The 24586-nt window shown below is 47.9% G+C and overlaps 1 protein-coding gene across 1 annotated transcript in view; it reads right to left on the reverse strand.

The window, feature by feature from the left end:
• Positions 1-24586, reverse strand: part of LOC135396417 (adhesion G protein-coupled receptor E1-like) — a 300114-nt gene that overhangs the window by 75731 nt on the left and 199797 nt on the right. The window lies entirely within an intron of this gene.

Below are 24586 nucleotides of genomic sequence, written 5' to 3' on the forward strand. Positions count from 1 at the left end.
TTACAGCCTTCTCCTCTGCACCGCTGTGACACATGGACACGTACCCGCCTTGAATGGAATACGTTGACCTCCTCCGATAGCCTCCTTTTCCGTACTTCTGTGACTCATTGACACATAGCCACCTTAAAATGAACTCGTGGTGTGATCTTTCGGTGGTCGTAAGATTAGTTGCACAAGGTCACTCACAGTAGGAGTCAGCTGCCGTCAGCACAAGTGCACGCGACAAACCGAGGATGCCGAAGAAAAAAGCGACACCAGCTGCCCGGTGCAGGTGGTGGGTAGCTGAGTTCGGAGACATGTTTTCAGCAGTGTCCTTTATTGCAAAGCCTGTGAGATACGGGTTTCCGGAAAGAAGCGATGCCATGTTCTCCAGCACCTGTCAACGAACAGGCACATCTCAAGCATAAAAGAGGAAGAAGGTGACAACGCCGCAGCTCCTGGTTGAAGCGTTTAACAGACATCCAACGGCAAACCTATTTCCCGGAGGCCTATGCAAGGCATTCCTGTCTGCCGACATACCGCTGTGGAAACTGAGCAAGAGCGAGCTTCGCAATTTCTTGGGAGAAGCACACCAAGCAAAGTGTACCCGACCAGTCAACGCTCCGTAAAAGGTACGTCACAGACTGCGATGAAGAGCCTCTTGCAAGAAAAAATCGGCTAGAATTATGTATGGGTGTCCGTCGACGAAACAACTGATAGCACCGGCCACTACGTAGCAAATTTTATTGTCAGGGAAGAGAAGGCCGAGGAAGCTAGGCGTCCAATCCTGCTAAACACAGAGGAACTAGAGAGGTGAACCACTCAACTATCGTACGGTTTTGTTACCTCGTCTTTGGAACTTCTATGGCCTGACGACATACAGTACGAGAAGGTTCTTCTCTTCGTGACGGATGGAGCGTCGTACATGTGCAGTGCTGCAAAAGGACTTGTACTTTTGTATTCTAAAATTATTCATGTTGTAGAGGAGGTGGCGTTCCCCTACATGAGACCTGACCAGCGATGATGGAATGTCCCAGTGGGCAGATGTCCGTGGCCTCCATTGAATAACTAGAAACTAAGCCAGCGAAGGGGGGCATCTCAACATGGGAGCCGCCATGATCGATACGGTAGGCCTAGCGCGTTACGAACAGTGTCTCGTGCGAGTTCCGTGCGCCGTTGTTTCATGTCGCAGCACATGGTTTAAACCGTACGATACTCGTTCCCTAGGGAATCCAAGCGCACAGGCGATTGCAGACAAAACAAACACACTTCGCACACGGCATGGCACACGGAGCCAAGCGGAAGCGACTTGCATTGGATTCGATACATTGCGCCGACCGCACCTGGTCTTCACACGTGGAAAGGCCATGACCTACTACTATACTAGAGACCTGGACATCCGCAATACTCCCAGCACCGGGGTAGTAGTTCTGGCAATCGCCGTTTGGCTATGGGATTTGGCGCTAGCTCGCACTATTTGTTACCACGTGACTTGTCGAAACCGCGGCGATATATGGTAGTCTGTGTTGACAACGACGAAGCAGTATGAGAGAGATAATAGCGCGTGCTTAGCAACAGCCTGTGTATCCCTGCGAAGCAGACTAAAGGCGGTGGCAAGGGTGATTCCCTCTCCCCAATAATGCTATGTGGCGCTTGCAGCGGTTACTAACGTAACTAACCCGTGACCCGTCTCTCCCATAGGGGATCGCCAGCTGTCCAGGTCTCTAGTATAGAGTACGTCGTGGGAAAGGCTGTGGCAGAATCCGGCCGAATCCAGAATATCGATCATGGCGTCCCCCGGACTTGGACATTGGGAGAGCGTCTTTCCTCCGTACAACTCCCTTGCTCTCCCCTTCACTCTCTCTCCCAGCTTTCCTTCTAGCCTCTCTCCTTATGATTTCTATGGTGGCCTCACGCTAAGACGGTGCCGGTGAGTGCCAAGAGGAAGTGGCACGTAGCCCAAAGGCGATTGGTCACGGTGCCGGTAGAACTGGCTACCAGGCGCAGTAGCTCTGTGAGGCCGACAACGGCGAGCCCTTCCACCGGCACCACCACCAGGCGTAGTAGCGCGCGGCAGCAGAGGCACGTCATCGTCGTCCACGGGCCCCCACAATGTGACGTGCATAGTTCATGCTACGCACCGCGTCGCAGAAGAAATTCGCTTGGCGTTTCCTTAAGTGGATTCGTCGGTGTCGAATACAAAAAAAAAAAAAAAGCTTTTCTCAAGGCTCCTTCCAGGATTGCCATCTTCAGAGAGCAAGCACCGGACATTCCTCTGCCGCCGCTACCTGTCCTAACACGAAGGGGAACATGGATCAATGCAGCCATATACTATATGCTCAGTATTTTAACACAATGAAGTGAGTGTTACAGCAGGTGGGGGATGATGATGTGACTGTGAAGGGTGCAAGAGACTGCTTCAACAATGTAGAAGTTGAAAGGAACCTCGCTTTTGTGAAGAAGCTGGAAACAGCCGGCCTTCCTCCGAGTGAATCTAAAAACTCTCCAACGTGTCCGATCTGCGCTCCAATACCTCGAAGGGAAATTCTCCAGAGCCACTATAAAGATGGAAGCACTTAATCAGAAGAGTCGGGGCCTGTCTCAAGATTGGAGATGTCCTAAACGGGAGCAACCCGCCCATACCAGCTCAATACCTAAGCCCGCACGAGGTTTCCTGTTTCAAGTTTGCCCCCGTGACGTCGTGCGATGTAGAAACAAGTTTCTCCCAATATAGGGCTCTCTTGGGAGCAAACAGGTCCACTTTCAAGTTCAAGAACCTGCGAATGAGTTTTCTTGTGGCATGCTACAAGAAAAGTGATTTTCCGGAAGAACTGGATCAATAAAAGCTTCCAATGTCATAGTGCCTACATTTGCCTATTTTGCCGTTGTTAGAGCCTAAATGCTAGCCTAATATGAACCTTTTTTAGTGCCTAAAAATTTTGGTCCTACTGATCACAGTTGTGCAACCCTGAGTGAATACATGCTCGAGCATTGCGGCCGGCATTATTTATTTATTAATACTACCTCAAGGGCCCTTGCGGGCATTACATGAGGGTACATAGTTGGCATACTGAAAAAATGAAGTGATGCACAGCAAACATCAGGAGAACATAAATGTACGTAGATGATTTCGAAATGTGTCTGCATTATCGATGACGGCCAAAGCTTTGGGAAGGTCATTCCAATCTTTGCTGCTGCGGGGGAAGAAAGATTCCAGGAAGGATGATGTGTGGGCGACATACAGCTGTACTTTCATAGGGTGATCGCGACGCCGAGAGATGTGTGAAGCAGATGAGATGTATGTGCTGCTCAATGGTGGAGAATGTATGAACTTATGAAAAAGACAAAGACGGAAGAATTTACGACGCGATGCAAGTGGTGTCAGGTCGAGGGAACGTTTGAGTGATGTGACGCTAGAGTGAAAAGAGTAATCGCTTAGAATAAACCGTGCGGCTCTATTCTGAACTGCTTCTAACATATCACAAAGGTATGCTTGGTGTGGATCCCAGATTGAGGCAGCATATTCCAGCTTCGGTCGCACGAGGGTGGCACTTCAAGCTCGCTCTCCGTCCCCTTCTCCAATTATCTGATGTGGAAGATCTGGGTCAGTACCAATACGTCTGGGTCTTGCAGATTAGAACCCCTGCAGCGAAAACGAGCTTCTTGCCCTTCCGTGCGCTCACTGTCAAGAGGAAGAAGTGCGTCTCCCTAGCTAGAGGCCTTGAACCCAGTTCTTCACTTGCGGCCGGACTGGACTGGGTTCCTACTGCTGTAGAGAAACAAGATATACGAGCCGCTTTTGTGAATTATGGCAATATAGAGGAAACCGCCATTCACCTGCAGTCTCCAGCAACAGAACTTCACCGCATAGCACGCTGCGCGCCAACCATTGCCACGAATGATTGGGTCGTCGCTTTTAATTCCAAGAGAGACGGGGCGGACGCCTTCTTGTGACAATTTGGATATATGATAATTGCAAGAGAAAGGCGTACGCCCTCCTCTCTCTTCGAATCAGAGGCGGTAACCCTATAATTCGTGGCAATTGTTGGCGCACAGCGTGCTATGGCGTGAAGTTCTGTTTTTAGAGTGTGGTCCTGGGTTGCGGAACGTTGGTTCGCTTTCCCGTCCTGTGAAGCTTTGACTGAAGCGAGATATCGCGCCTGCGGACGTCCCTAATCTAATTAATATGATTGGCCGCCAAGTGCTAGTCCTGTGCAAGGGATCGGCCTCAGCTTTGCCTGCGATGCAAGTGCCTGGACCATGTTCGTCGTGTATGCCGCGTCCCCGCAGCGCTTGTAGGTGATTCGGACATGAAACCGCCTTTTGTTCACAGTCCATTGCGGCCGCTGTCTCTGCTCAGGATCAAGACACGGAGCTAATGGATCACTGCGCTGATCAAGATGCGACGGTGGTGAATGAACATCCCAGCGGATCATATGCGCTGGCAGGTCTACACCCTGAGCGTAGCTCCCCGAATCTTCCGGCACCGGAAAGTGGCAAGGCACTGAACGCTGATGTTACAAACAACCCATTGGACTCTGGGGCCCAAGCGGCGGCTTCGGTCTCTGCATCATGCACCGGCGAGGTTGAGTACATGGGTTTATCCTCGTGGGCGGACACTATGGATCACTACGACGACCCTTGGAAGCGGAACTTACTGTACATTACATTACTGTGGAACATTTCGGATTAAAATACAACGGTGTTGCTGACTGTGTTTTCTACTTAAATTACTCGTCAAATACGACGATACCTCTTCTTCGAGAAAGTATCGTTGTGTACCCTGGGTGGTAAATGAGCTCAGTTGCCACCCTGAGTTCAGGTTCAGGTTCGCCTGAGTATGTTGTCGACCGAAAGATGGCGTGGCAATCGAGGAGGTAAGCAGTCCCGCTATACCCTTCCGCAAGGGTGCGCTGCTGCCGGGGTGGTAAGAGAGTCGCCTTTTTCTTTTCTTCTATCTTATCTTCTTATCTTTTCAAACTTTTTTCCTAAAGAGTGTATTTTTCTGTTTTTCTTCTTCTTCTTTTCGGGAATAGCAAGCCTCTTGTATGGCTAACCTTTCCGTTACCTTTTCCCCCAACTATTACACACATATCCCCCCCCCCCCCCCCGAATACGTTAAACCGAAAGCAAAATGCGTCGACACAATTTGTTTGTCTAAAAATGGTGCCTGTTAATCGGTACAGAATAAATGAACTGCTACACATGCCCACAATCGTGAGCGCAATATTACAAAACGGAACTTACTTGCTGGATTCTCCTTCCGGCTACGTCAGCCACCCTGTCTACCATCCTCCGTTTCAACCTACGTCAAAGTTATTCCCGTATTTCCCCCGATTTCAGTTATATTCCTATGCAAGGCGTGCTTCGACAGTGACTGTAATCAGCATCTGAATTTCCTCACACATCTTGATGATGATGACGATGATGATGATGACGACAGGAAAAAAATTGTGGAGATGCCTCACACATCTTGTTTATCTGTATTGGCATCGTTTCTCTCTTCGTATTTGTCTTTGCTGCTTTGACGAAAAGGGTAATTATCAAAGCGCATGAAAGATGGCATTGAGCTCCACGATAGGGGAAGAAAATGTGGGCAATATTTTTCCCCGAGACGGAACGGGCGGAGAGAATTGTCGTCCTCAATGTTCCCAATGCGATTCAGAGGGCCGTTTATGAGTCGGAGATGATGTATGTGGGACATATTCCTGTCTCAGAACTACCCTTACGCAGTAGATTCCTCCCCCACTATTATTGGCTGCGGAGATCAATGATGGAATAATACGACGAGCACAGCTGGCAGTGACATCACTTGGCGGCGCTGCGACGGGGAGAGGTACCTCCAAATCGGTATCTGAGGGAAACGATTTCGTAAGCAGGTGTACGTGAAAGAGAGCACGTTGACCTACATACGAGAAACACAGCCAGAAATTTCTATTGTTGCGTGAAAAATTTACCCTACGACTATGAAGAAACACACACACACACGACGGCACTGGCAATGCAATGACTCAACACGTTCAGCCGCTAATCAATTGATACGATCAATAAGTGCAAAATGTAGAAGCGTCCTGTGTCTCAGGCAGACCTCGGCAAAAAAACTGAGAGTTTGATAGAACAAAAAAAAAAAAGAAAAAAAAGAAACAAGAGTGCGATATATCACGACATGCACAATCACAATAACCGAAATGAAGAGTCTGACGTGACTGCAATCATTTCGACAAGGCACTTGCGATTATCTTAAACAAGGCTGATGGAACATGGAGGAAGTTATTACGATTGGAATCAGCTGTGATCTTATCTCGCTGGTCCGAACAATGCGATCACACGGTGGCGCCAAACGACGGTACGAAAAAGTAACCGCAGTACAGCCGGACTACGAAATCGCGCGCTTCATGTAATGATTTCGTGAGTGCGCTATCACAAGCTGCGGCGCTTTGAAGGCCGGTACTCTTTGCTTGTTGAAACAGCTCGCGCGCGTTCACATCCAGAAAAGGTTTCGCGCGGATATGTTTACTTTTTGTGGCATGATCGATTCTTTTGTATCGTATCACGTATCGATGCCGATGCGCATCTGTTGTACTGCGGGAACCGTTGGTTCTTCGTTAGATGCACATTGTCATGTAGCCTCACGTTTTTTTTTAATAACAGCCTCCACCAGGCTTTCAAGAAAATCACGGTTTGGTCTCCAGAACACTATAGTTTGCGTGTGCACAAACTCCCCTGCATGTCACTTGTGGAATGCCAATCGCTATGAAACGTTTGAAACACACTATATTTCTGGAGCCGGTGACAAAGCCGCGGCACAATGTCTCTGCAGTTTGCTACATGAAACGTTGTTCTACATTGCACTCGTATTGGCCGTTACCGGCCTCGGCGGCTCAGTCGGTAGCGTGTTCGCTTTCTGATCCCGAGATCGCGGGTTTGAACCCGGCTGATGACGCCAGCAACTTGGTGACCGGGTACAAGTTGCTTAGAAACGCCGTGTTCCGCGAGGGACGTTAAACACGGGGTGCCGTACAGACCGACCGCTGTGGCGTCGCTCATGATCTCAGTTGTCTCGCGACGTAAACCGTCAATAATAATATTCATAATTATTATTTTGGTCGTTCCTGTGCCGAGGACTGGAAGTCTGCTTTTATTGTAACTCCTATATGTCAGAATTTACAACCAATAGACTGTCGCTATTTATGATAACATAGCCCATCTCTCCCCAAAATGAAATAGTTATTTTCTCTCACAGACCGCTCCAGTATCATATCAGCGATGATACAGCGTCAGCCGCTCGCGCTGTGGGGTGGCAGGTGTGTTGTTATCGCTATCGTATGAGTGCACTAGTAATACCCCATGATCACGCTTTATACTATCGCGAACGTGTGACGGCAATCACCAATGTCACTTGAAACAGTGTTTTTTTTTTCCGGTAGCGTGGTAGCCTGCGAAAACCAGCGATCCCCGGCTGAGTGAGTACAGTATAGGCCTGTTGCACTAACCAGGCGGCGCTGCGATTTCCCGACACATGCGCCACGGGCGCCCAGAAACGAATAACTTCCTAGTTCTCCGGCGGTCGGTCGTGCTGGGCTTGATGTGATTTCTCCGTGGAGGACCTTTCTGCCATTTTTACTGATGTGCAGTACGGTGCAAAATAAATAATATGTTAGTCAACAGACATTTGTTTGATGATGTGAAGTGTAAGTTAGCTAGAACACGAGATCATTTATGTGTCTTATTCACACGTGAGATTAAAGTTACAGGTATGTTTCCGTTCAGGAGAACGTAAACTTTTACGCACTGAATGGCACGTTCGACATGGTTGCGAACTTGAGCAATGTAATCATTATCTTGCATCTGCTACTCACAAAACTGCGCGCTAGACATGAAATTGGAGGCATCAGCAGAATTGGATATTTGTTCTCACTTGAATTCCAGAAAGCCCTTTATCAATCAGTACGAGGTGTCTTGGTGAAATCATCTTAATAAGCTGCTGTTTTTGTCTGTTCAAAGATTCACAACGTATGTGTCATTGTAAAACGTGAAAACTCGTTTCCGTCGTCTGTTATTCCAAAGCTAGAATCACGTTCTTTCACATATTTGTTGCCGAACTTAATCACACCTGCTGTGTGCCAAATGACATGTGAAACGTCTTAGCTGAGTCCTAGATAAAGGTAGCTGGAGTCATTCCATTGAGAATATTGTAAACATTGATATCACACGGCGAACAGCATTAATCCAACGGTGGCTGCGACACCTTTCGCATGGTTTGTTTGTAAGGCTGTAGAGACATGTTTATCTTCTGAATTTCTGTACCTGCGTGGCTACAACCTAACAAGAATAACAACTAAATTTTAATATTGCGATGTTTTCGCTCTCGTGCGCTTCTTCCCTTTCGCAGGAAAATTACGCAAAAATGTACACATGGGAGGCCGCTGAACTAGGGACTAGTTTGCATGTCTGTCGCTAGCTGACTCTGCGAAAAACTCCAGCGCAACAGGCCTATCGCACGGCGCTGCCAAAAGTCTTGCTGTGAGTACGAGATGACGGACGCCATAGAAGCCACCGCTGACTACGCGTGAGACTGAAATGGCCGCACACTATATCAAATGATTGTGATCGTGAGTTATCGTGAGTCAAAATGCCGAGCTCTGGTCTCAGGATGGTATGTCTGTGCACGATAACGATACGAACTTGGACACAGTTTATAAAGCTACATCGAAATACCAGAGGTCATACACCACAACTTGACCGCGCATAGCACGGAGGTCAACCATTGCACAGAATGATACCTTTATCGCTGTTGATTTGTTCAAAACTGGGGGTGTACGGCTTTTTGTGACACTTGCGCAGTTATGTTAATTGTCACAAGGTGGTGGTTGTCATGGAATTGTCACAAAAAGGCGTACATCCTGCGCCTTCCACAAATGAACAGTGACAGAGGTATCGTTCTGTGCAATGGTTGGCCTCTAGCGTGCTATGCGGTCAAGTTCTTATTCAGCATGCTGGCCACGTCACGTCGAGACTGGGAGGTACCCGGGTTGGAACCCCGGTGCAGGCTGTGCTGCCTGGGGTTTTTCCTGGGTTTCCCTTAGACGCTTTGAGACATATGTCGGCACAGTTCCCGTAGAAGTCGGCCCACGACGCACATTCCCCCAGGGCGTCAGTCGTGACGTTGCATACCTCTGTGAGGCCAACAACGGCGAGCCCTTTCACCAGCATCACCACCATCATCATCTTATTTAAGAGTGTTCCGCACCCTTTCTCATTAACGCGAACTGTTGTTGGTAAGACATATCCAGAGGCGTTGGACATCCTTGTCCCGTTTCTAACTTCCCTGTTTCTAAGCCGTCATCAAAGGACAGACACTAACGCACGCAATAGTATTGGGAAACAAGAATTGGTTTTCTACGTGTCCTACATATGTATAAACCCACACGTACGCGTCAAGCCTCTGACGTCAGAGAGCCATTCCCATTGGTAGACGTAAGCACGTGACATCCCTCGCGCTGCCTCACTGGCGGGGACTTGTTGGACAAGTTGTTTTCCTTTTAACTTTCGAGAGTGGTGATCATGGCAGAACGAACAGAAAACGAGGACTGACACCGACAGCGTTCAGTCTGTCAATCGTTGTTTTATGTGCGTTCTACCGTGGATCCGTTTCATCCAACCTGCTCCCAGTGATTTTCCCAGAAATCAACCTTCGGGGGATATGTTTATGGGTATATATTATAGGCGTATGTGTTGGTAGCCGAGCTGTATTGGGTATTCTCAGAAATTTCATGGGGGCGTTGCAAAAAACGAGGGCGGTGTTGGGAAATCCCCAGCGTGCTCTACACCTCCTAGCATTCGAGTGTGCGCTAAGAATTTCGTTTTTGATACCTTATGTTGGCGGTATTAATTTATCTCAACCACCCCGCTTCAGAACCAACTTAAGTTCCATCGAAAAAGCCAGACGAAGAAATGCGATAACATTGCGGCAGACGAACGATGGTCCCTGCGCTGTCACCGTACATGACATCCGTGCTGCGCAATGGCAAGCCCGACCATGGATAGGCTGCTTATAGGCCTCGTACGGAAACACGGGTTTCGCCTGCAAAAGCGTTCACTTCCTGTTGAAGTCACTGTACTCTTTGGTGCGCATTTCTCAACATCTGGCCGTACCCACATGCGGAGAATCTGCGCGGAAACGCGAACGCGGCGCCGTGAACGCTTGCCGCTGAGTGGGAAAAGCCACCTCCACTTTCCGCGTTTTGGCGATCGCGCAGTGCACGATTTTTAGCGGCGTCCGCACATGCTCGGCCAATCAGGAAGTAAACGGAAGTTGCGTGCGTTCTTGTTTTCTTCCGGCCTCCCGCAAGGAGAGCGTCGTTGACTGGAAGGTATGTCGCAGTGATGCTCACGTTTTTCCGCCGACGAATTTATGACGGAAATAAAATGTCATTGCTACCTACATTATAGAGCGCTGCATTAAAATGACTTTTTGGGTCGACACTGGAATAAAGTTTGGGAGTGCAGGTAATTAAAATGTAAGATATTGACTGTCATAGTGTCAGAAAGTTGAAAGCTAAACATTAGAATGCGCTATCGCCACAGCGAGTGAACCCAAAGCCTGCATTTCTTGCGTCTGCGATGTTGATTTTGCAAAAGCTCAGATGTAAGAAAGCAAACGTTCACTACAGTAAGTAGCTCGACTTCGCTATCGTCATCGCCATCTTGTCAAGCTTTCGCTGTGGAGAGTCGCGGGCGGAGGCAGTATAGCTGGGGCGGAATGCATACGCGTCCGCTTGCGGCAGGCGGTTGCGCACATATCTACCGCATGTGGGTACGCGGCCTAATGGCGGCACGCTTTGTCGCTTCCTCTAGCATTATAATACAAAAAACGCACAAACAGAGGACACAAAGGGGACAACTCTCACACACTTCTTCACCAACTAACCCCACATTCATTCCTAGCAATATGGGCTGTACGCCACTTACGTTCCACATTTTCCTCACAGCGGCTGCATCTCCCGCAGCAGCATATCTGACAGATCTGCGAACTACAGGGTGCCGCAAGATCTTCGGACACATTTCGAAAAAGCGTTAAAAATCGTATGCGTGTCTAATAACCATGAGATTTGGTGCACTACCGTAGTTTTGTCAGAAGTTTTCAAAAAACATAAGCTTTAATTTATACAAACAGCATGTTTCGAGATACGAGTCGAAGAATGTCGGAGCCCGTGCATTTTGAATGCCGTATACCACTGTTGCTAGGCTTAGCGCGGAAGTTCTCTCCTTCCCTTCTAATAAATGCTTATCCCCCCCAGTACTCTCCGTTCTATGCCGTACCGGGTGCTGTGGCGCTGTCCCCGAAAACGAAACTAAAGTTGCGGATGTCATGAAGTGACACGAAAGACACTGTCTGTTAGCTGTCACGACGAAAACGAAAGAAAAAAAAACACCACACTTCATCACGGCCGGAGCGCAATTGAACAGACTGTCGAAAATCTTGGATATCGTTCGCTCCTCGTTGCAGACGACACTCTAGTTCTGCTTCGTAGGCTCGCTTCATCTGCTGTGATAGTTTGTGCTTCCTACCTGTTGTTCTTTTTGTTTATCATATTACTACTCTTGTTCAATATCCACAGTGTTATTTACTAGTTTAAATGTTCATATTTATCCATTATTTACGGGCGTGTACACGTTTTTGTCATTTCTCTGACAGCCGGCAAATCTCATGCCGCGTCTAACCACCGATGAGCGTACCCAGGTCGTGCTGTGGTACGCACGCCTGAATAGCGTGACCCAAGTAAAACGAAAGTTCAGAAGGACCTTCGGTAAACGTCCGCCATCGAGGGGTATCATACTACGATGGGTTGATAGATTTCAAGGACAAGGAGACGTGAAAGAAAAGAGACACCACTACAACAAAACAAAACGTAATGAAGAACTTGACAACGTTGTGCTAGGCGCCTTCGAGTCCAACCCCCACATATCAACAAGAGTTGCTGCTAAACTTTTCAGCGTGTCGTGCCGTACCATACAAAGAATACTGCAGGACGCACAGCAGCAGCAGCCATACAAGCTCCAAATCGTCCACGGTCTTCAGGACGGTGACCATGCTAGACGGATAAAGTTTAGCGTTGATGAGCTGGCCCCCATCCGCTCGGACCCCACCCACCTGCAGTTCCTCGTTACGACTGATGAAGCGACGTTCCACCTAAACGGGAACGTGAATACCCAGATTGCCGCTATTGGTCCAAAGAGAACCCACACTGGACAAGAGAGAGGACGGTGCAGTCCGGTAAGGTGACCGTATGTTGTGGAATGTGGATGGAAGGCATTGTGGGGTCATTCTTTTTTGAGGGGAACGTCACATGAGACGCGTACCTCAGTATGCTGAAAGAAGAGTTCTTACCTGTACTGGAGAGACTCCATATGCAAAAGGAGGTATGCGTATTTATGCATGATGGTGCACCACCACATTTTTCGCATCAAGTACGAGACTGGCTGAATGAAAACTGGGCCGGGGATCAGTCAACATGCCGTGGCCGGCAAGGTCCCCAGACTTGACGGTCTGCGACTTCTTTTTGTGGGGATAAGTTAAACACATTGTGTACCGCACGCCCGTTCAGACCGTCGGGGCCCTTAAAGAGAGGATTCAAGAGGCTGTGCTTGCCGTAACCGACGAAATGCGGGACAGAACATTTAAAGAATACAGAAGACGACTCCAATTGTGCATCCGACTTAACGGCCAGCACGTGGAAGTCAGCTCGTCACCTTCAGAGTAACCAGTGAACGCTCGTTACGCTCGTACAGCGTTGAAATGCAACGAACTAACCCACGTGCATGCGATCGACTGCGTGAGACTTTGTGCTGTGCTCAACTCCGTGTCAACTCCTCCCCCCCCCCATACATTTCGTTTTGAGCCACTAATGGGTTTTGGATTTGTAACATTGTTTATTTGTGACAATTATCGAATTCTGGGAACTATCCTTTGTAATTTGCTCGCTTCAGGATTGGAGCATTTTGGAGACCTTTGGTAACGGACCAATCCTGGGGCTGAGAAATGTGAAATTTGCATATTTGATTTTATTTGTGCAATTTGTGGGCGGCACCCTGATTTTGAACAAAAAGGCCCGTCGCCCATGTGTAGGAGTCTTTGATCTGATCTTTTTCGGACTTTCTTGTCGGAAGTCGTCTTGCTGTATATAGATGTAAATAAACTTCTTCCGCTGCGACCTGGACTGGCCTGGCTCTCTCCGCGGACCGGACTCGCGTCGTCCCACCACCATCCTTCACGACAACTCTCTTCCCCGGGACCCGAGGAAGAAGTTGACTGGCGCAGTCGACAGGACGGGATTGACAGCAGCGAGGTGAGCCGAAACCAGCCTGGCCTTTGATCATCAGGATGTCGACGAACGGAGGAGGCAACATCTACGTGAGAAGCCTGTGTCGCCGACGCTGAGTCAAGGCAGCAGCGGAATCACGGAGTGGTACCTTGGAGGGAGGCTTCGTGGAGAGCAGAAACAGCGACGAACAGGAGGGCCATATATACGTGAGAAGCCGTTTCGTCAGGGCTGTCTCCTGTGAGACCGGCGTTATCTACGCGAGAGGCCGGGAACCTTAGTGGTTACCAAGAAGATTCAGAGGTGGAGGCGAAGAGCGGCAACATCTACGTGAGAAGCCTGCTTCGCTGGAACGGAGACGTGCCGGCATTATCTACGTGAGAAGTCGGAGGCCTACGTTGTCAGCAACGGAGACGACGCCCGGGAGGCAGCGGTGAGCGGCGCAGCTTAGCGGCGAGCGACATCTAAGTGAGAGGCTCATCACCGGCTGTGCAGTGTCTTTGTCAAACGTAACGTTCTGTGCTCAAAACGTCACGCTTTTGGATTCATCAGCAATCCGGAGAAGGCATCGGCGTGGGAACATCGACGTGGGAAGATCGAGAGTTGACGGTGAGTCCCCTTTGCTTATCGGGTTCGAGGGCTCACCATGTCAGTAGTCACTAGAGGTATGTCTAGAAACGGGACTACGGATCCCGTTGACGATGCTGTTCAGGATGAAACGGGTGTAACTAACCCAGTGTCAGACGCGGAGGTGCCCGACAGCGTATTGAAAAAGCTACGGTCAGAGGTAGAGTTGTACAAGGCTAAGCTACAGATCGCTCAGCTTGAAAGTGACCGCGCAAGCATAAGTAGTCGATCGAGCACGAGTAGGTCCAGGGTAGGCGAGTACGCTAGGGACTTAAAGGGTGTACTGACAAGGATGCCAGAAATGGAGGCATTAGTACCCGCCTGGTTCACGGCGGTCGAGACCGTTTTCACTAATTTTGAAGTACCCGAAGATGTGCAGGGTCCGATCTTGTTGACCTATCTAAACGAAAAGATGAGGGCCGTAATTGCGAGGCATGGCAACGGGCAAATCCTAAAGTATGAGGAACTAAAGCAAAAAGTTCTAACCGAATTAAGGTTGACACCGGGCGAATACAAACGCCTTTTCTTTCAAGCAAGAAAGGAAGACTCGGATTCGTGGGGTGAGTTCGCGACGAGGCTCGAATCGCTCTTTGATCACTATGTAACGAGTCGTAACGTTAAGTCGTTGAATGACTTGCGCGACCTGGTTATTTCTGATCGGTTGAAAGCTGTAATGCCCCAGGACACAAGGTCTTATTTAATGCTCACAGAGGCGGACTCTTGGTTCAGGCATAGCAAGTTGGCAGAGCTGGCGGCAAACTATGACGACAGCAAGAAGGGCCATAAGCCCCAAAAGAACCAAGACCTTCCTACTGAGAGGAGGACACAACCGGGGGTAAAAGAAAAGCAATCAACAGCGAGTAGCATCAGTAGCAAACCCAGTGGTCCTCCAAGTCATAACTTCAGTCGCGGAAGCACTGTGAAATGCTTTCAGTGTGGTGAAACAGGCCACTATAGAAGTCACTGTCCGAAGACACCACCAAAAACGGGGTCAGCCGAGGAACGAACGTCTAACCTAAAGGGAAGGGGAGATGACAGCGCCGTGAATAAGGTCTCCCTGTTGTGTCAGGAGGTTAGAGAGGCGAACGGGCTGGGAGAAAAGGACCCTCCCACGATGCAACTTTGCATAGATAGCATAGTGGTAAATGCTCGTCTTGACTGCGGGGCCGATGTAACGGTAATTCGTAAGGATGTGGTGCGCGACAAATGGCGGGAAAAAGGGTGTCAAGAAGTGAAATTGAGAGGCGCCTTTGGTCATGTCGCAGAAGCTGAGCTAATGGAAGTTCCGTTAGGGTTAGAATCGGAAAGAGAATGCACTCAGCAGGTTCTGACGGTATGCGCGGTAACAAACGAAGTGTCTGCCGGTGTGGATGTACTGCTAACGCCGGAGGATTGCGAAGAGGTAAGGCGAGTCAAGCAGACTCTTGCGGAGGAAGCCGAAGCTATGACGTCAGACTTCGTGGAAAATGGACAGGGTCCTCAGGTCTTTAAGGATCGTAACGAGAAACAATGTCAGTTTGAGGAAGGGCCAGTTGAGGGCGAGCAGACTAATGACGCTCACATTGAACTAAGTGTAGTGGAAGCAGTCGCGGAAGACCACATTGGGAGCAGCGTAGAATCGCGCAAGTTTGCTTCTGAACAAAGAGCTGACGAGTCACTCAATGATTCGTGGGAACAGGCTAAGGAAGGGACCCATGGCATGGTGGTAGATGACGGCCTGTTGTTTCATGAGGAGAAAACTGATTCAGGGTTGTGCAGGCAGCTAGTGTTGCCGGAAGGACGCCGAAAAGAGGTGCTCACCTTGGCGCATGACTCGCCCTGGGGAGGCCACTTTTCAATGAAAAAGACTAAGCAACGCGTGAAGAGCGCTTTTTATTGGCCGTCTGTTGTGACTGACATAAAGAAATACTGCCAATCCTGCCACAGTTGCCAGGTATTCTCCCGAAGCAAGGAAACCGACCGCGTTCCCATTACTGCGCTCACTCGACCGGAGAGGCCTTTTGAAGTCATATATATTGACTGCATCGGACCGCTGGATCCACCGTCCGCTCGCGGGCATAAGTATGCACTGAGCGTTGTAGATTTAGGCACGAGATGGCCGGAGGTGATCCCGTTAAGAACCCTAACAGCTAAGGCTACGTGCCAAGCCCTGATAGAGCTATTTGCGCGTTACGGGACACCTGAACTGATCTGTTCTGATCAGGGGACGAATTTCACGAGCAAGCTCACCCAGGAATTGACAGCGAGAATGGGCGTGACAATGCGGTTTTCTACGCCCGACCATCCCCAAAGTAACGGCTTGGTCGAGCGATGAAATGGGACGTTTAAAACTATGCTAAAGCATGTAATCGACACGGAGGGCAGAGAATGGGACAGGTATGTACCATGCCTGCTATGGGCGTACCGAGAGGTACCTAACGAAATCACGCAAGCCTCTCCCTTCGAGTTCATGTTTGGTCGAGTGCCAAACGGCCCATTGTCCATCTTTTGAAGACGTGGACGGGTGACTGGACCCCGCCCATTAGCTTAAACAAATCTGCTGCTACATACCTGGCCCACTTGAGGGAACGTATGGCGTCCATGGCTAAGGATGTTAGCGAACGAATTGCTGCCAAACAAAGGGAGTACACTCTTAAACCCGTACCTTTTATTGTAACTTTTAGAAACATGTAACTTCTGTATAGACGTAGATTTCGAGATTTCTTATAGATTACACCACTGTAACGTATATTTAGAGGTTAAAAGCGACCAAGGTCATGTCTTTACAACGCGAATAGAAGTTACATCTCGGAAAAAAACAAAAACAGCTTGTTGTAACTTATAAATGTACCCTCTACTCCGACACTGTAACTTCTAAGCGAAATCTCCAACGATAATCTCTTTGTTAGTTTCTTATCGTTTGTTTTCCTTTTGCTTTTCAGCATAATGCCGCGTTTCAGCCTCCCATTCGAGACGACAGTTGCGAATCTACGCTGTTATTTTTTATCTGTTTCAGCGTCACCTATACGTCAACTACATGTTATCAATGCTGTATGAACACAGATGATAAGTTTGCAGTCTGAAATACTGATAGTATGTTTCTTTCTAAAGGGTGGAAAACAATTGTCAATGCCGCAACCAACAAGATTTTCGATTTCGCTGCGTAGCCGAGCCTGGTCTAGGTCTATCCACACTGAGAGCGGTTTCCTTGAAACGCTTAACGCTCGTCGTCCGTCCGTTAACAAGTGTAATCTGTTTTAATCAGTGGTTTTCCTCGCGTTTATCATAATATCGTCAGGAACAACGGAAAAGCTAGATGTCGCTAGCAAACAAGTATATTTTCGGTGTTCTCAGGGGAAAGTGTAGTGAGTGCGAAGATTGCAAAGAATATATAACCGAAAACGAACGTCACCACCGCAGCCCTAATTCACACACTTCATACACTGGGTAAGTGTACATTTTGTGCTAGGTACGTGCGTTATTTTGATAGCAAGAGCTCTTAGCGCAGGTTTGTTGTGATTATGGCAAGCGTTTTGCGGTCCTGCATATGAACGCCACTTACGCTTGCTACTTTTCTGCTCTTACTTGGTCGCCAAGTCAATACACCGGCGTGCATTTGGCGAGCTGCGGATATATGCATCGAGATATATAATTCGCAGCTTCCTACTTGTTGTATTCTTACGATATTCTAAGACTCAATCGCGGAGTGAACGCCTTCCCGCATTTATGCTGCTTTGTACCTTGTGCTTTGTACGTATTTGAATGGTTCCGTAAATGCTACTCTCATTGCCCAAACTTTTGTTCCCAGGATCCCACATGCAGGTTCACATACCGTCACCAGCGCAATGCAGTACCTCACAAACTCGTCCCAGAGCGCCTCCAACGCTGATAACGCAGTTATGTAGTGTCTCCTGCGTTACTGTACACTCATATTCCTCAAGGTTGTGTGCGTTTTATGTAATACTGTATTGCCATTTGCGCTCGCCTCTGCAACACGAATGTGGAATAATTTTTTTTTCTGCTGCAGTTCTCCATTTCGTTGGGTCTGTTCAGCTTAGCAAACATAGGTCAGTTGTTTTGACTCGCTAGCTTCCTCGCACTTTTATGCATTGCTTCTCACTTAGAAGATAGTTCTTTTTTCCACAACATGGTAAAGCGACCATGGTTTCTCCTCACACCAGAATCGCACTTGTGGACAATGTGTCACCTCTCGACAGACTTCTGTTTTTGTAATATACATATGTTCAAGATCTCCTTTTCCGCTGGTTCATTTTGGTACCTTGGTGTGTTGTGTAAATGTCTGTCCATATCCCACGCACAGGGTGTTTGTTTTTATTCGCATCACACCAGCGCTCATTTGACAGGTGGGTTACGTTAATTTTCGCAAATTAACCCATCCGTAGTTACAAACATTTCCGACATTTCCTGACGCATGTGTTTGTAACTACGGATCGACTAATTAGCAAAGATTCACATAACCCACCTGCCAAATGAGCGCTACTCTGTTGCGAATAAAAATGAACATCCTGTATAAAAAGCCGCACGTTGGCGTAACCTTTACGGGCAGGTGCTGGATTGAAGGCCGTAACCTCTAATTAGTGGGTTTCCTTGTAACTTTTATAAAAGGTGTCACTCAGAGGGTACCTGGTAGCTTCTGAAATAGAGGGTAAAATATTGCGATTTTTTACCCTTTACTAAAGGGTACGGAGTTAAGAGTGTATGTGTCCCGGTATAATCTAAGAGCTCGGACAAAAGAGTTGACAAAAGCCAGGAGATGCTGTTTTGATATTGGAGACAGACAGCACGAGCAAGCTTAAATCCAAGTGGAAAGGGCCGGCGACAATAAAAGACAAAAAGCGTCCTGATAGTTATGTTGTAACTTTGGAAGATGGGACGGAACGCTGGATTTACGCGAATAAGTTACGACCTTACGTAACTAGAGTCAATGCTGTTGGTGTAATCTTTGAGGATGACTAAGAATTTGGTGATATTAACACAGTCCCTCAACTGGCGGAACTGAGAGGGCAAAAAGGAGTTAGCAGTATATCTTCCGACCTTACTGATGCGCAGAGATCGCAATTGGCGGGGATTATCTCTAGATTCCAAGCCGTGTTTGATGACAAGCCGGGAATATGTAAAGTAGGTTGCCATCGTATTCAACTAATGGATGACGCGAAACTGAGTAAGTCATTCCCGTATAAGGTACCCGTTGCACTACCACAGGAAGTAGACCGGCAAATTGACGAACTTTTAAAATGGGGGCTTATCTACCCAGTCGAGAGCGAGGTGGCACACCCCGTCGTGTGCGTTGCCAAACGAGACGGCATCATGCGAATGTGTGTAGATTTCCGAAAACTAAATTCAGTAAGTCTGCCAGACCAGTTTCCTATGGAGAATGTCTCCGAATTGATCTACAAGGTTTCTAGATCAAGATATATTTCAGTTCTCGACATGACCGGGGATACTGGCAAATCCCTATGGAGCCGGAATCGAAAAAGCACACCGCCTTTGCGACCCCCCAGGGATTATACGCATGGAACGTTATGCCGTATGGGCTGAAAAATTCCGCGGCGATGTTCCAACGAGTAATGAATCGCATATTGAGTGCACACAAGGAATACTCTTGTGTGTATATCGACGATGTGGCGGTGCATTCGGACATGTGGGAGGACCATGTGAGACACCTGGAGGCAGTGCTCTCTGCACTGAAGGAATCTGGCCTGACAGTCAATGTAAAGAAATGCAGATTTGGAGAAGGGAAAGTGAAGTACCTAGGCCACTGGGTAGGCTCTGGCAGACACTCGCCAGATTCGGAAAAGGTCGCGGCCATCACTCAGCTAAGGAGGCCTGCTGATAAAACGCAGCTTAGAAGTGTCCTTGGTATGTTTAATTACTACAGAGACTACATACCAAACTACGCCGAAATTGTATTGCCTCTGACGGCACTAACTAACCGTAGGGTTCCTAACAAACTACCATGGAGTAGCGAGGCGGACGCCGCCTTTGAAATGGTCAAAAGAGAGTTGGCGAAACTTCCAGAGCTGACTCCACCGGATCCGACACGAGGTTTCATCCTCACAACTGATGCATCTGAAAAGGCTATTGGGGCATGTTTGTCTCAGAAGGTTGAAGGAAGGGAAATGCCCATTGCCTTCCTTAGCCAAAGCTAACTAGTGCTCCGTCAAAGTGGTCCGCCGTAGAACGTGAAGCATTTGCCGTTATTTGGGCTTTAGGCCGACTCGACACCTGGCTCTTCGGAGCAAAGATAAAAGTCAGGACTGACCACAACCCCCTGACGTACCTTTCCCGCTCTGCGTCTACAAGTGCTCGGTTGACCAGGTGGTCTTTGGGCCTACAAAAATATGACCTCGAAGTGGTGCATATTGCAAGGACACTTAACAAATGCGCAGATGCACTATCGCGACTAGTTCAGTATTCGTTTGTAAGCTTGGTGTGGTGAGCCATCGATTCGATGACAAAGGGACTCATATGTTGCTGAACTGAAGAGAAAGTGTTAGAGTGATTATGACAATTTTGAATTTGGTGCTATGTACGCTTTCCAGAACTTGTTGAATGATTCCCAGTCCATTTACTTTTTGTTTGCTATGTTGTGCTTGCTAGAAGCCCGCACAACATAGTTAAGGGGAGAGGTGCTCTCTCTGGAGAGGCTCTCTGGTGTTTGTATTTTTTTATTTTGTTTGCCGGAACCCGGTTTACTCCGTCGCCTATTTCTTTCCAGATAGTTTTGTTTAAAGTCAGTTTCATGGATACACTGCTCCGTGAATAGATGGGGATTATCTCCAGACATCCGTGTATGAATGGGCATTGTGACATGCGGAACACTGGCGTCTGTCTTCCCTCGGGGACTCGAGAAACATGAATTGAGGCCAAACTTGCCATATGTAGGGAACTCGTTTCCTTCGAGCCCTTTTATGTGTTTGTATACATTTCGTTTTGAGCCACTAATGGGTTTTGGATTTGTAACATTGTTTATTTGTGACAATTATCGAATTCTGGGAACTATCCTTTGTAATTTGCTCGCTTCAGGATTGGACCAGTTTGGAGACCTTTGGTAACGGACCAATCCTGGGGCTGAGAAATGTGAAATTTGCATATTTGATTTTGTTTGTGCAATTTGTGGGCGGCACCCTGATTTTGAACAAAAAGGCCCGTCGCCCATGTGTAGGAGTCTTTGATCTGATCTTTTTCGGACTTTCTTGTCGGAAGTCGTCTTGCTGTATATCGATGTAAATAAACTTCTTCCGCTGCGACCTGGACTGGCCTGGCTCTCTCCGCGGACCGGACTCGCGCCGTCCCACCACCACCCTTCACGACAACTCTCTTCCCCGGGACCCGAGGAAGAAGTTTACTGACGGTCTATAGTTTCCCCTGGTTTTTGGGGCAGAACTTTTGGGACGAATATTGGCATAGTTCCCCCTGAAACCAGCCTACATCAACCCCCTGTGCCCCACTCCTTCCTGCTGTCCTCTCTCCATCTGTACGCCGCTCACACCCATCGTGTGGCGCTAACACGCAATCACAAAGAAGCACACATTACGGAGCTGTGCACATCGGACGTGCTTTACGAAAAGGCAAGCTGGAATCTGTCATGTTCTAGATCAGCAACGTGATGCCATCCACTACAAAGGAATCAGGTGCTTGGCTTATCAGATTTTCAGAACCGTCATCGTAAAGACTTTTGTAAGCGTTCAAGATCTCCCCACTGATCCGGTGCCGCGATAAAGAAACGAACGAGGGGAGAATGAAAAGACCCCTCCCCACTGACGCTACGCTTTACCAAGATCCCAAAATGCGTTAAAGAAATGTTGTCACATTTAAAACACATGAGGACTGGGTTGGAAATTATGAACCGCGTGAGTACGGTACGCCTGTGAAGCGTGCTCTGCCGCAGCTTTTGCCGTTCATGCGGCGAAGACGACTACCTGTAAGAGCGCACCAAATGGGGGGGATCCGAAAATAGAAACAACGCTGTCTAGCTATTGGAGACTTTCCCGAACAAATTCCGAATTTTGACGGCTCAAATTTTCTGACAAGAATTACGCGATGCTTTATTTGTTGTGTAGCACACACGACTTCACAACTGTTCCCAAACAGTTATTTAAAGCAGCATGTATTACTTGTTATCTTACGAACTCCCCATACGAGATCCGTTACTATACAGGGTGTTTGCTTTAACGTGTCCAGAAATTTTATTTAAAGCGAGCGATAAAAGAGAAACGAGCGCTACTTTTCAGCTACTGGACTAAGAAATAGGTGCTACTATAGTGAAGCAGTACCTGTTTCTTACTTAAGTAGCAGAGAAGTACCACTTGCTTTTCTTTTATCACTCGCTTTCAATATAATTTCTGGACACATTAAAGCAAACACCCTGTATAGTAACGGATTAGCAAACGCCCTGTACATATGATTTGCTTGCAGTAAAGGTAGGAAGGCAGGGAGGTTGGGAAATAATAACTGTTTAATAACTGTGAGGATCCCAAAGCCCCAGGAATACGTCCACTTGCTCCGAGCCCCGGTGTAGGTTCTATTGTTCTTCCTCTCCACAGGCCCACGACACCTCTGTCCCGTGCCGATTGGCTGATGCCATGTCGCTGGTCATGGGTCTGCCGTTACACTTGCCTTAATTAACATTATGACTGCTATTTTTTTTTCGCTCGTTCCAGACGCCTAACAAAAATAGCGCACGCAAAAGCAGGTAGAGGGAGAAGCCTCGGGTCAGAGCCACCTGTCGGGTATTGTTCTTCTTGCAGGCCCATAAAAACTGGTCGTAAAGAAAAGTTTATGTCCCACCGTGTGGCGTGACCGAACGGACAAGCACTCTCTATACACACTGGCGTGTTGTATTGCTCGCCCGTGTCTCGGTCGGCGACACTTAACTGTTTCAATTGTTCCTCGCCTGTTTTCAAAACCTGATCGAAATACGCATGTTTACACTGGCCTTTTGTTACAAGAAACGACTGAGGATCCTTGCGTGTGATTGCGCTGCGGTCGCACAATATTGCTACGGTGCACAAATGCAAGGTAAAGTAGGGCAAACAGTTACGTCAACGGCCTTTACGTTCTATTCCGTGTCATGAAGTCGGAAACTAATGCATCTAAGCTTATTTTGAATGTGCACTCCAAGAAAGTAAGCTGGGGAGCAATTATAGTCTCGCATATTGCAATTACCCTCCTAAACCTGAAATTTAGTCCCCAGCACTGCAGATAATCTCTAAACTTGGCATAAATTTCCGCGCCTTAGTCCCAAAAGAGACTAATCTAAACGTCGGGACTAATATGATTGTGGCAATGCATCTTGTCCCCGAAGAACCCCCCCCTTTTTTTTTCTCAGTATGTGTATTCTACAGAGAGCCCTCCGAAGTGCTTCTCACGTGAGGTGTGATGATGCGGATAATAACGTAATTTAAGGTAGATCACTCAATGGATTAAGAACGCCTGTTCTGGGTGAATTGGCAAACGTAGGATAGGATACAGCTGAAAATAATTTTATGCAATGGAGTGTGTCTTACGTCGGTTTAAACGTAAATGGGGTTTTCTGTTTTTTATTGCTTCAACTGACTGAACGTCAATCACCTCCGCCATATCTTCAAAAAACAAAACTTGACCACATAACGTGCTCTATATCAACCACTGCACAAAATAATACCGTAATAATATCGGAGTAACACGCGAGCTACGAGGCTCCGGTACACCTAATATGCCTATTTTCGATAGAACACCTATTAGCCTGATGACTGAGAATGTTCTAGCAGTTGGCATTCAATAATTACTGAAGAGGATTACAGGGTGTACTTTTTTGTACTCGTGCTCGGCCCTCAGTGCCCTGTGATACTCTGCTGACAATAGCCATACGTTATCGTGGCGTTGCGTTCCATCGACCAGTCACGATACAGGACACATTAATTTATTGCAGTACCGGGGGAAGTGAGGTAAATTCGAAACAACCTTCCACTTGGTACCGTACCGAGTTCAAACTGTATCACAAGTCGGCAATGTTTCATTCCTCGCGCGTGCACTACATAATAGAATTGAAGTAGACAGAAAAAAAAAGAAAAAAAAAAAAGGAAACGTAGGTCGGCACTGGGTGCGCGCAGCTGTTCCATGACGCGCACTATATGTATTTTTAGCGCTGTACGTATTGTGCTACCAGAATCGGCACACAGCGGGGCCCCCATTGGCGCCAAACGTCACTGAGTTCCAGTGCCTAGAATGCGCCAATGCGATACGTGGGAGATTCGTGACTTAGCCGAGTGACCAATGGTTAGAAGTAACCGGCCTACAATTTAACTTTCTACCGTCATGATTTCAACATGTGATATAACATCTCATCTCATCCTGGCTACAGTCGTGACGCTGTCCAACAGCGGCAAGCCGGTCTCGCCACCACCGACGCAGAGAAAGAAAAGAAGAAAATTCCTCGTTTGAAGATCCTGTTTCAGCACGAGATGAAACGGTAGAATAAATAAATAAGAAAAGACGCTGTAATAATAATAATAATTGGGAGTAGATCTACACGCCGTCTTTTCTCCTGTCCCCATGACTGACCTTATCAGCGTTCCACGCTCTTTGGACGATTAGCCGTTTTTCTTTTTCTGTGCGTTTTCACTTTTGTAGTTCAGCAGGAAAGCGACCAGGGCGCCTCTCAACAGACACTCGCA

This window comes from Ornithodoros turicata, chromosome 6, assembly GCF_037126465.1.
Source record: "Ornithodoros turicata isolate Travis chromosome 6, ASM3712646v1, whole genome shotgun sequence".
Lineage (NCBI taxonomy): Eukaryota > Metazoa > Arthropoda > Arachnida > Ixodida > Argasidae > Ornithodoros > Ornithodoros turicata.